General features: G+C 43.1%; 4 non-coding genes across 4 annotated transcripts; all 4 read right to left on the bottom strand.

Moving 5' to 3' along the window:
* Positions 1-856: 856 nt before the first annotated feature.
* On the bottom strand, positions 857-929 carry trnaf-gaa (transfer RNA phenylalanine (anticodon GAA)). Its single transcript has one exon. It is a non-coding gene; the product is annotated as a tRNA-Phe (tRNA).
* A 1,033-nt stretch (positions 930-1,962) lies between these two features.
* trnaf-gaa (transfer RNA phenylalanine (anticodon GAA)) lies at positions 1,963-2,035 on the bottom strand. The gene has a single exon. It is a non-coding gene; the product is annotated as a tRNA-Phe (tRNA).
* A 601-nt stretch (positions 2,036-2,636) lies between these two features.
* Positions 2,637-2,709, bottom strand: trnaf-gaa (transfer RNA phenylalanine (anticodon GAA)). Its single transcript has one exon. It is a non-coding gene; the product is annotated as a tRNA-Phe (tRNA).
* Positions 2,710-3,743: 1,034 nt separating this feature from the next.
* Positions 3,744-3,816, bottom strand: trnaf-gaa (transfer RNA phenylalanine (anticodon GAA)). The gene has a single exon. It is a non-coding gene; the product is annotated as a tRNA-Phe (tRNA).
* Between the last annotated feature and the right edge of the window lie 9,812 nt (positions 3,817-13,628).

Here is a 13,628-nt window from a genome sequence, read left to right as displayed (position 1 = left end):
CCTGTGTTCATCAGGCCAGTCAATTTTGTATTTTTGGGCATGTCAAATTTCACATGGCATTTGGCCCCCAAAAAAGTGACTTTTGACTTTGACTTTTGACTTCCTATGAAATCATATTGTAAATGGACAAATCATATTCCTTATGCACAAGTAAAAAAAAAAAAAGTATGTTGATACAGTTCTTATACGTGTGTAATTGGCACAAAATTTGAAAGAATTTCGAAAAACGGTCCAGAAAGCACTTTTTAAGCGTGTGTGAAGATTTTAATTTTTTTTAAACATTTTTGACTTTTGACTTTTGACTTCCTATGAAATCATATTGAAAATGGACAAAACATATTACTTATGCGCATGTAAAAAAAAAATAAAAAAAATATGACAATAAAATTGGACAAAAGTATATTCATACAGTTCTTACACATGTGTAATTGACAAAAAAATCTAAAGAATTTCGAAAAACGGTCCCGAAAGCACTTTTTTAAGGGGTGATAAGTTTTTTACAAAAAAATCATTTTTTCAAAATGTTGCTTTTGGACGTTGACTTGGGGAACATTTCCAATATGAAAAACCACGGTGGAGCGGATTCGCCACCTGTTGAATTTTTAAAGTGTTACAACTGGCAATTGCCATATGGCATTTGCAATATGCTTTGCATGAATCAATGCCAAATTGGGTGGTATTGGACAATGTGTATATGGTTTGTCCGATGCCAATGACTTCCCATTCATTTTTGTACAATACAGGGGGGTCTTCCCTTACTTTCAGAGGAGCAGCGTAGCACACAACATTGAGGCCCACAAACAAAGCTGTGGATAGTTTCCTTGAAGCCAGAGCATAAAGAAAGAACAAATACAAATGCTAAAACCCAGGATCGAACCAGGGACCTTTAGATCTTCAGTCTAACGCTCTCCCAACTGAGCTATTTCGGAAAATCACTCAACTTCTTCTGTGGCACCCTTGACAATGCACATGCATGTGACTCATAATTTTGACACTCAAAATGTACATAATAGCCAGTTTGGGGATCGAACCCATTACCTTGGTGTTATTAGCACCACACTCTAAACAACTGAGCTAACCGGCCATTTGCTATTTTGCTCAATTGTTGAAATGCACCGAGCCTCTGCAAGTGCTGGCACGTCAACAAACAAGTCCACCAACAGCATAGCCTGACAAGACTGGACCCTCTTGGTTGCTTCTTGCGGAAATTCCAAACGGCTGGGGAATTAGCTCAAATGCTTTGCACGCGTGAGGTAGTGGGATCGATGCCCACATTCTCCAAAAGCACATTGTTTTATGGATCCAAGCAAACTCCAGTTCACACTTCATGCAGCCTTGTCTTTCGACAACCTACTGTCATGTAAACAATGACAAGAAACTGTCATGTAACAATGACAAGAAACACTCATGTAACACTGATGTCACAATGTCAGATGAAAAAGAAAGACATTACTTACTTTCAGAGAGCAGCGTATCACACACTCTAACCAACTGAGCTAACCGGCCGCTGGCTACAGAGCACAATTGTTGAGATGCACCGAGCCTCTGCAAGTGCTGGAGCGCAAACTAACAAGTCCACCAACAGCATAGCCTGACAAGACTGGACACTCTTGGTTGCTCCTTGTGGCAATTCCAAACAGCTGGGAATTTGATCAATCGGTATTGTGTTTGCTTAGCATGCTATAGGTAGTGGGATCGATGCCCGCATTCCCCAAAAACACATTTTTTTGTGGATCCAAGAAAGCTGCAGTTCACACTTCATGCAGCCTTGTCTTACGACAACCTACTGTCATGTAGCAATGACAAGCAACTTTAATGTAACACTGATGTCAAAATGTCAGATGAAAAAGCAAGACATTACTTACTTTCAGAGGAGCAGCGTAACACACACCATTGAGGCCCACAAACAAAGCTGTGGAAAGTTTCCTTGAAGCCAGAACATAAAAAAAGGACAAATACAGATGCCGAAACCCGGGATCGAACCAAGGACCTTCAGATCTTCAGTCTAACGCTGTCTCAACTGAGCTATTCCGGCAATTTACTCAACATAATTCTGTGGCACCCTTGACAATTCACATGCATGTGACTCATAATTTTGACACTCAAAATGTACATAATAGCGAGTATGGGGATCGAACCCATGACCTTGGCGTTATTAGCACCACAATCTAACCAACTGAGCTAAACGGCCATTTGCTATTTTGCTCAATTGTTGAAATGCACTGAGCCTCTGCAAGTGCTGGCACGTCAACAAACAAGTCCACCAACAGCATAGCCTGACAAGACTGGACCCTCTTGGTTGCTTCTTGCCGAAATTCCAAACGGCTGGGGAATTAGCTCAAATGCTTTGCACGCGTGAGGTAGTGGGATCGATGCCCGCATTCCCCAAAAACACATTTTTTTGTGGATCCAAGAAAGCTGCAGTTCACACTTCATGCAGCCTTGTCTTACGACAACCTACTGTCATGTAGCAATGACAAGCAACTTTAATGTAACACTGATGTCAAAATGTCAGATGAAAAAGCAAGACATTACTTACTTTCAGAGGAGCAGCGTAACACACACCATTGAGGCCCACAAACAAAGCTGTGGAAAGTTTCCTTGAAGCCAGAGCATAAAAAAAGAACAAACACAGATGCCGAAACCCGGGATCGAACCAAGGACCTTCAGATCTTCAGTCTAACGCTGTCTCAACTGAGCTATTCCGGCAATTTACTCAACATAATTCTGTGGCACCCTTGACAATTCACATGCATGTGACTCATAATTTTGACACTCAAAATGTACATAATAGCGAGTATGGGGATCGAACCCATGACCTTGGCGTTATTAGCACCACAATCTAACCAACTGAGCTAAACGGCCATTTGCTATTTTGCTCAATTGTTGAAATGCACTGAGCCTCTGCAAGTGCTGGCACGTCAACAAACAAGTCCACCAACAGCATAGCCTGACAAGACTGGACCCTCTTGGTTGCTTCTTGCGGAAATTCCAAACGGCTGGGGAATTAGCTCAAATGCTTTGCACGCGTGAGGTAGTGGGATCGATGCCCACATTCTCCAAAAGCACATTGTTTTATGGATCCAAGCAAACTCCAGTTCACACTTCATGCAGCCTTGTCTTTCGACAACCTACTGTCATGTAAACAATGACAAGAAACTGTCATGTAACAATGACAAGAAACACTCATGTAACACTGATGTCACAATGTCAGATGAAAAAGAAAGACATTACTTACTTTCAGAGAGCAGCGTATCACACACTCTAACCAACTGAGCTAACCGGCCGCTGGCTACAGAGCACAATTGTTGAGATGCACCGAGCCTCTGCAAGTGCTGGAGCGCAAACTAACAAGTCCACCAACAGCATAGCCTGACAAGACTGGACACTCTTGGTTGCTCCTTGTGGCAATTCCAAACAGCTGGGAATTTGATCAATCGGTATTGTGTTTGCATAGCATGCTATAGGTAGTGGGATCGATGCCCGCATTCCCCAAAAACACATTTTTTTGTGGATCCAAGAAAGCTGCAGTTCACACTTCATGCAGCCTTGTCTTACGACAACCTACGGTCATGTAGCAATGACAAGCAACTTTAATGTAACACTGATGTCAAAATGTCAGATGAAAAAGCAAGACATTACTTACTTTCAGAGGAGCAGCGTAGCACACACCATTGAGGCCCACAAACAAAGCTGTGGAAAGTTTCCTTGAAGCCAGAGCATAAAAAAAGAACAAATACAGATGCCGAAACCCGGGATCGAACCAGGGACCTTTAGATCTTCAGTCCAAACCTCTCCCAACTGAGCTATTCCGGCAATTTACTCAATATAATTCTGTGGCACCCTTGACAATTCACATGCATGTGACTCATAATTTTGACACTCAAAATGTACATAATAGCCAGTATGGGGATCGAACCCATGACCTTGGCGTTATTAGCACCACAATCTAACCACCAGATTATCATATGAACAGACAAATAATCAACAAATCAATTATAAATGTTTATCCAACTCTCCACATTTCATTAATCAATTCTAACCTTAACTCCAACTGCTTTTAAACCTACATCAGAATCATAACTCTTCCTTCCGGATTTTCGTCACGACCTTCATTAAAAAAACAGTTTAATCATGGAAACCAATTACAATCTAATTCCCCTTTATCTCAACACTAGCCTCATCAAACATAAATTCCCCACAAATGACAGATCCGGATTCGTCCACTTCCTCTGTAGACATGCCTTCAGTCCTCCACAGGTCAGAATCTGGAATCGGCCCATAACGCACCATCTGTTGGGTCATTGATCTTTCCAGAGTCCTGGAAACAAGGCCTCGCACACAGGGAATTAGACAACAGCCGCATAAAATTAAAACAGTCATACAGGTAGATACAGCCCAAAACACCGTGATTACAACACTTTTCCATTTCCCAAATGTACTATCAAACCAATTAGTCAGGGAAGGATCCACCCCAGAGTTTTCTGCCAACTCGTGAGCCAGGGTGGTCAAAACAGCTAAGGCTTTGGTCACAGATCCGTCCGGAGCTGTGTTATTCGGGATGAAAGTACAACACATGTTCCCGAAGATCACACATACTCCTCCCTTTTCAGCCAATAACATATCCAATGCAATTCTATTCTGCCAAGCCATCAGGCTGGTTGCTTCAGTCTGTTCTGCCAACCCTTTAATCGCATCTCTGGAATAATTGATAAAGCGCTGTTGATTATAATAAATATAATTAATCCAGTCTACATTCTTATTGAGAGTAGACCACCAAAAAATACTTGACTCTAATCCTGCTAGTATCTGATTTCTTGCCTTGAACTCATCCGGCACCCCTCGTGGAACCCCAATGTTATCAATATATCCTCTGTCGTCAAAAGACCCAGATGGAGCATCCCTTCTCTCTCGTTTGGCTAACTTCATGTCTTGGTGTTGTATGAGTGTAAAAGGCATTCCTAAATGTACTAAAGCACATAGTCCAGTCCAATCAGTCGGTAATACCGGCCACAAACTCATTCCCCCGCACAACCACCAGATGTCAGCCCTGGCCACCTTCAACATATTGAAATCCCCAGAGTTCAACCAGCCTGTCAAATCAGACATGGTCTCGTCAGTGGTAATATTCTCTGTCTTATTGCAGGCACCAACTTCCCCCACATATTTCCCGTGTGTACTGTATCTGGCCAAACAGTAATATTCTCCTCTCGTCACGGTAAAGGGAGGAAGTCTTGATTTAAGTGGAACCTGGGGATATAAATAGTGTAAATCAATACAGCTATCATTACTTGGCATTCCTGCTTTCATGAACAGCTTTACCATACATGCCATTCCCTTAGGGGAATTAATTCCGTTCAGTGGGAAAGGGATAGTTGTTAACTGGGGTTTAGCGTTCGCACAGGCGTAGCATTCTTCTTTGGCCACTGATCTGGCCGTATATTGAATCCATTCCAACCATAAGTTGGACTCCCCAAACCCAGTTTCCACCTCTATAACTTCTTTAAGGTCCTTGGTCTGAACTATTCGTACTGGTCCTTTACCCTGGATGATTACACTAGGAATAGCCGTTGTGTTAGAGGGATTGGTTGAACTTCGGCTAATCATATTCTCCTTATCAACTCTAACTTCTGCCACCTGGAACGGTACCATAGTATCAGTTGAAAACTGGTCGAAGCCCACATACCATAACCCGAGATCCTGAGTATTGACCGCCTTAATGTTAATTCGTACCTTTATACAATACTTCCTCTGTTCGGGAACACAGTCCAAAACGCCAACCCTTACTATACTCCACCTGGTCCCAAATTGAGTGTATGGGTTTACGTAGCCATCCCTTTCAGTGTGAGCTATGACCTGGCTCCACGACTTACACGGTGATTTACACAAATACTTTCCATAGAGTCCCATGGTTCTAGACTGCCAAGGGGTGAATGACCCCAATTGATCTACACAAAATTCTACTGAGAGATCCTTGCCCAATTCCACCCTCACTTCCTTACTATTTTGTTTCAGTGACCTTCTGAGAATCTTAGGTAACATCCCATTTCCCTCATCTAGCACATGAGTCAAATTATCCTCTTTGGCACTTTCCGGGGAATCATGGTGAATCAGGAATATGGCCCCCACAATAATACAGCTCAGGACGGTCAGTGCACACGTGAAGCCCCACCCTCTCCCCGAGAACATATCAACAGCCAGAGGCCAAGCCATCACTTCACTTCTATGAACGCTCACAGCTGGGGAAAGGTCAGGTATAGGGAATCTTCAGAAGGAGTTTGACCCCCGTTCCATATGGGTCACGGTTCCTCTCCTACTCCTGCGAACGTTCGACAGTGCTAGTGTGACTCACCCTTTTACAGTGTGTGATATGTACCCAGGTAGCTCTTTCGGCTATTCTCACAGCGAAGGCAGTCACCAGTAGTACTTGGAATGGTCCCTCCCACCGAGGCTGTTTCCAGTTTTTTCTCTTTAGCGATTGGACCCAGATCCAGTCTCCTGGTTGAATCTCGTGTGCCACCTCCCTCTGTAGTTCTCCTGCTGGGCATAAAACTTTTGACATACGTGTTTGATTCATCCTAGGATAGGATGAAGTAATCCCTCTCACCCCCCCCCCCCCCCCCTTAAAAGATTTAGATGCACTACTGTTCCACTGGATGTCATAAGGTGAATGCACCAATTTGTAAGTCGCTCTGGATAAGAGCGTCTGCTAAATGACTTAAATGTAAATGTAATTAATGAACAACCTCCTCATGTGTTCCACCATACTGCTTTCTATTTCTACATTTGCTTCCTCCAATCGCCCTAATTGGGGCATTCTATAGGGTCTACCAAAAACCTTCTCAAATGGAGATAGCCCCTCCCTATCAGGGGTTATTCTAATAGTCATTAACACTATGGGCAGGCATTTTACCCAGTTCATTCCAGTACTTAGGTGTGTTTTCCTTAATCGACCTTTTACCGATCGATTCATGTTCTCGATAAGGCCAGCGCTTTGGGGGTGATAAGAACAATGTTTCTTCATATTTATATCCAATTTCTGCCCTATATGATCAATTACTTGATTAGAAAAATGGGAACCATTGTCGCTATAAATAGTTTCTGGTAATCCGAATCGCGGAATTATCTCCTGACATAATGCTCTAGCCACTGTTTCTGCGTCTGCTGAGGATATAGGAAACGCTTCTACCCATTTGGTATATTTATCAATTATTGTTAAACACCACTTCTTGTTTTCACTCTTAGTTAATTCAATAAAGTCCATTTCCAACTGTTGGAATGGGTACTTAGCTGCTGGGTAAACCCCTTGTGGTACCCTTACTGCACCTTGGTTGTTACTTTGTGCACATATAGTACACCGTGAGCAAAAGTTTTTAAAATAGTTAGTTATTCCATATGCTACAAAGTGCTGTTTAACCATTCCTACCATCCCCCCTGTTGATACATGGCTTTGCCCATGTATCAATACAGCAGCATATTTAAACAGTGACTTAGGTAAAACAGGTAGATTCCCTTTATGCCAAATACCTCCTCTATCTACAGCTCCCATTCTGACCCATTTAGTAACTTCCTTAACGGGGGCTCTAAGCTGACTTTCCCTCAGTATTTTGGTGTCGATATGAACTTCCTCCTTTAAGTGTGAGTCTATGTGTGAGTGTGGTTTCCCCCCCACTCTCTTCGCTTCCTCATTTGCCCGTCTATTCCCAATACTGACGCTATCCATGCCCTTAGTATGTGCCTCGCATTTACAAATGGCTAATTTTTTTGGTAGTAGAATTGCCTCTAGTAAATTCAAGATTAGTTGCGCGTGAGTGATGGGTTTACCTGCTGTGGTTATCATGCCCCTGTTTCTCCACTGTGCTGCGAATACATGAACAGTGTTAAATGCATAAGCGCTATCAGTATGTATCGTTATGCATTTACCCTTTCCTAATATACAAGCCCTGGTATGGGCCACAATTTCAGCTTGTTGAGCAGAGTAATTTTTTGGTAAAGCTTCAGCTTCCAGCACCTTAGTGAGGGTCACTACCGCATATCCAGTAGCATTTGAGCCATCTGGATTCTTTTTAGAAGATCCATCAACAAACATGGTTACTTCTGCATCTGTCAAAGGCATATCAGTCAGATCTGCCCTGGGGAGAACCATTTTCTCCGTCTCCGCTACACAATCGTGAGGACTCCCATCTGTGGCTATAGGAATTAGAGTGGAGGGGTTCAAAGTAGTACAACGCTCAATTGTTAAATTTGGCATATTTAACAGAATGATCATACAAGACAAATGTCTAGCAGGTGACATGTATGCCATTTTATGTTCCAATAACAAAATTGAGACGGCATGTGGGACCCTCAGTGTCAAATCATGGTATAGTACTACAGAGGCTGAGTCCTCCACAGCTCGTGCTGCAGCCACCACAGACTGTAAACACAGGGGCATTGCCTGTGCCACCTCATCGAGACGGGAGGAATAGTAAGCCACTGGTTTATTCTTCCCTCCGTGTCTCTGAGTCAACACTGACGTCATGAACCCCTCCCTGCAATCCACAGTCTGTGTGAATTCACGGTCATACCTAGGGAAAGCCAGAACAGTGTCAGACAACAATAGCTGTTTAATCGCCACATACTGTTCTTCCGCCTCTTTTGTCCATATTATCTTATCTTTCGCTGTCATAGCCTTACCATAGATCAATTTACTAAGTAACCCTGTATGCAATGCAAAGTGTGGGACCCATGCTCTACAGTAGTCCCAAGAAACTCATCATCTGCTTTTTGTTTAATGGTTTGGGTGCTTCTAAAATGGCTGTCTTCCTCGTTGAATTGAGAGTCCTCCCTTCCTTAGTTATGGTGTGCCCTAAATAGATAACTTGTCTCTGCCAGAGCTGTAACTTCCTCTTACTAACTTTGTGACCTTGGTCAGCTAAGAAGAGGAACAGAGCAAGAGTATCCTCTTTACAGGCCTCCTGTGAGGAGTTAGACAACAGGATATCATCCACATATGTCAAAATTTGACTTCCCCGTGGAGGGTCGAATTTTCCGAGATTTCTAGTGATAGCCTGACAATAGATCGTGGGGCTCTCGAGATAGCCTTGGACTAGGCGGCTATACGCCCATTTCTGACCCAAAAAAGTAAATCCAAACCATCCCTGACTGTCTGGATGTAGTGGAATACTAAAAAATGCATTGGCCAGGTCTATCACAGTAAAGTAAGCATTCCCGGGCTTCAACTGGTTCAACAGCGTGTGTGGATCTGGCACACAAGGTGCTCTTGGGATCACACTGCTATTGACTCCCTGTATATCCATCACCATTCTCCAATCAGTGCTAGGGAACGCCTTCTTCACTGGGAAGAGAGGCGAGTTACAGAATGCTTCATCCCCCGGTATGATAACACCTCCCTTCCTCAACTGCTCAAACGAGGGTGTTATTCCTTTTATTGCTTCCGGCTTCAAAGGGTATTGTTTTTGGTAAGGTCTATAATCTGATTTAGGAACCACTTGTACCGGCGTTACTCCCTTAATTAATCCCACATCTCCGGGACCTTGAGACCACAGATGTTCGGGTATCTCATTTAAATCGTCTTCCTGTTCTACTGTCAAAAGGTATTCTGCTTCTCAGAACCCTCCCCCACTATCACTAATGTGCACTGCGGGGGCACAATTTGCTCTCCAGTTCAGTTTTCGTCTGTATCTATCAGTGGATGGGCTATGTTGCAAACCTCCCTCCCCCGGTACCCAGTCTGTCAGTTTTTTTCCCTTCGACACCCAGTATCCCATATCTTTCCACTGCTCAGTGTCTTCTTTAGCTAGGGCCACATGGGGGCACCATTTTTCTCTGTACAAGGCCTGGATATGAGTAGGCAGTTCTACCTCCACGGCTGCATGAGTTAAGTCATAGTAAAGCCATTTTAGACCAATGGTTCGCTCAGTGGTTCTCAGAAGTGTCCTCTCATATATCAGGTCGGGGCCGGGGTGTCTGTTATACCACAGTGTGCAGTGCAAGTCATCTGGCGACATTTTAGTTAGTCCTGATTTTATATCATCTGTTAGTTCTATCAATGCTTTGGGTATGTCTGTTAACCCTCCCCTCAATAGATCTTGACTATACCAATAATTTGGTTCTCCTTCCCCACAGATCACCATGTTATCTTTAACCACCTGAGCTTTCATACCTTTGTCTGTAGGCGTTATGGCAATATTCAAGAGTTTCATGACATCTCTCCCCAATAGATTCACAGGACACAACTTTGATATGAGTACTGGGACCGTCGCCTCCCCCTCAGTCATTTCATGTCTGAGCGTTATGGGAGTCGAGAGTCTCTCTACACAGTGATGGCCAGACGCAGAACGAACAATTATCTTATCCCCTGAGGGATGAATCCCTGGTGGTGCATCCTCACTACATATGGCTGTCCTGCACGCCCCCGTATCACACAGAAATTTTATTCTCTTCCCCATAACTGCAAGTGTCAAAAAAGGTTTTTCTTCCTGAGCAAGAGCGAGGTCTACTGTTGCTAATTCAAATACCTCCATCTCTGCGTCAATTTTATCTAGATTGTTGAGGTCTGAAGCACTATTACTACTGTCACTGTCCTTTTCGCTGTACCAGTCCACTACTTCATTCCTGACTATTTTAACAGTGTCAGTCTCTAGTCAGGATTTATCTTCCTCGCTGTCCGAGTCAGATTTAGGGCGTCTCTCTCTATTTCCCTTTTTGCCCCCCTGTCTCTGTGGCTTTTGTTTACAATAGCGGCTCTGATGCCCTTTTTTTTTACAATATCCACATGGAGCCCCGCATTCCCTGGCGAAATGTCCGTTTTGGTTACAGTTATAACATTTTAGCTCCCCTTTTCCGCCTGTATCTGACGTTCCCTTTCTATCCGCACCCGTCCTGCACTCTCTGTTCTTGCCTCCCGTTGCTTTATCTTCCAATACTGCCATTAAAAACTCATCTTTCCTATTCTCTTTTTTCCTTTTTTCTGTCTGTCCGTTCTGTTCGTGGTGTACTGCATATCTTTTTACTTCTGCTAGAGTTGCCAATCCCCACCCCACTAAGTTCTTTTTCACCTTCTTACTGATTTCGACGCGCATTCCAGTTAATAAGGCTATTTTTAGTTGCTGATGATAAGGAGTATTTTGATCCCCCCCGGGGGCTGGTTCTGGCGTACCACTGTTGGCATTAAATACATCTTTTAAACGTTCTAGGTACTGACGGACTGTCTCCTTTTCTCCCTGTCTACATTCAGTTACCTTAGAGAAGTCGGCGTGTCGGTGGTAATGTTCAGTTAGGTTCGCGCATAGTTCTGTAATTTTCGCTCTAAATGGCTCCCCAAGTCCCGAGCTCCACTGTATGATGTCCCCATTATTCCCTGTTGGCACCAAGGCTCCGCGCAGCAAACCAATCCTTTCCCACTATGGTTCTAACTGCTCTTTCCACCTCCCCTGTGTTTAGCCTGAAACTGGACGCTAGTCCGTTGAGATCTCTTTCAAAACCTGCCATTCCTGTTTTTTGGGTGTGGAATTCCTTCTACTGCCATTTCTACGTCTCTCTGTGTCCAGGGTCGATAGACCCGAACCGTGGGTTCGTTATTCTCTATCCCAGCTTGGGGGTTGGGCAGCTCTATCAGGGGAAACTGCCCCTCTCTCTCTGCACTGTCTTCTTCCCTGCTATAGTACTGTAAATCTCTCCCAGGCCGCGGTCTATTTTTCTCTCCTATATCGGAGGGTTTTCTAAGTAGTCCTGATCGGTTTTGATTCGGTGAAGGTGTCTGATATTTTTCCTTACCCGACCTATTTTCTTCCTTCACTGTCTGAGTCTCTACCAATGCCCTTTCCATGTTTACCCTTCTCAATATTGTTCTAATCAGTTCTTGCTCTTTCTCTGTGCTTTTCTGCCCCTCTGGACTCATACCGTTCGCTCCCAGATCATAAGCTGGAGGAGGCTCAGCACGGAGCAGCACTTGCCCTCTCCTCTGAGCCATCACCACCTCATCGTCGGGATTCTCTCTGTATGCCTGGTCCACTAGAGAAGGATATAGGTTTTGATTCCCACCCCCACCCAATTGACCATTTTTTTCCACTGTAGGAGCGGAGGGCAGAGTATCTTGGGTTTTTTTCTTTTTATCTACTTCCACTCTTTTCCTGGCTTCCGTAAGCCAGACCCTGGCTGTATACAACCCTTGTTTATCCTGCTTTTTCACATTATTACCACATTCCTTATGTATTTGTTTTATAAGGGATTCCAGCTTTTCTACATTTAGGCGGCCATCAAAATCGTATTTTTCTCTCCATCTTAGACCGAAATCAATGTTTCTCTTGTCTTTCTGTGCCATGTAACGCTCGTCTCCCGTTAGTTCTGGGGCTTCTTTCGAGGCATTTCTCCCCATTCTTAATCCTTACCGTTACTAGTAGCAATGTCTTTAAACACTTATCTATGCCTTTCTATATAATTTTAAATTCTATGTGCGTGCAGTTCTATAAATTTGTAATTTACCGTTTCTTAATTACTTCTAGTTACTATTCTGTCTGCCTAATGTGTGTGTTTCTTTAAAAATAATCCGTATGTATTTTCCATCCTGTGAACCGCGTCCATAGAAGACTTTTGATCGGACATCACATTTTCCCCATAGGATATTCCTTCTGGGACTTTCAACGTTAAATGTCTCGAATCTCACTTCTCTAGACTAAGTTGACCTCTCCTGTGAACCACGTCTATAGAAGACTTTTGATCGGACATTCAAATTTCACCCGTAGGATATTCCTTTTGGGACTTTCAACGTAAAATGTCTCAAATCTCACTACTATAGACTAATCACGTATCATTTGATATTAATTTATTTCAGCATTGTACAGGTTCATTTATTCTGTTCGCCTAGAATTACCCTGCCTTCTCACCAAGCCTAATTTATCCTCACCTGTTTTAACATATATATCTGCTACTTTCCACAGTCAGTTTCCCATATACAGATAGACTATTAGGTAAAAACTTTATTTAGGTATGTTTATTGAAGTATTGGCCATCCTATTTGTACGGAACAAGCGTCCTAATTCTCCAATGCGTACTATATCACTCCTTAATAATCCTTGGCTTGCAAAACCAGGCTTTATTAAGCTCTAGTTTATTTGTTGGTAGCGCACCTTACCTCAGGTCAATTTCGGCCCTGCTTCCATTTTATCGATATCCTGGTTAATACCCCCGGTAGAAACCCATTTTATTTGTTCAGAATATTCAAGCACCTATTATTGATCAAATTCAACTCCTTCATAACATTTTAATCAATAAATATCCTAAATAATCCCTCCCAAATTCGAGAATTAAAGTCTACTTTACCTGCTGCCGGCTGGGAAAAGCACTGTTCGTTGTATCTAGTCACCCTTCCTGTCCTCCGTGATAATACGCAGGCCTGTTTTAATTTTGAACCTCAATTCAGAGGTCAGGTCTTTAGTAAAACGAGTCAAAAACTCGTCCGTGCACGATTTCCAGCGTATTAACTTCAGATAACAGGGAGAGGTTTTTAGATCCGGCTCAAAGGACCAAATTGATAGAGGAATTCTAAATTCCTGTTTGCTTTAATTGCCGAAACCAATTAACACTCATATCTAATTCATTAATGAATTGTAAGTTCATTAATTATG

Source organism: Oncorhynchus nerka, linkage group LG27, assembly GCF_034236695.1.
Source record: "Oncorhynchus nerka isolate Pitt River linkage group LG27, Oner_Uvic_2.0, whole genome shotgun sequence".
Classification (NCBI taxonomy): Eukaryota; Metazoa; Chordata; class Actinopteri; order Salmoniformes; family Salmonidae; genus Oncorhynchus; species Oncorhynchus nerka.
The sequence above is the reverse complement of the archived record's forward strand: the minus strand, read 5'-3'. Positions and strand labels throughout refer to the sequence as shown.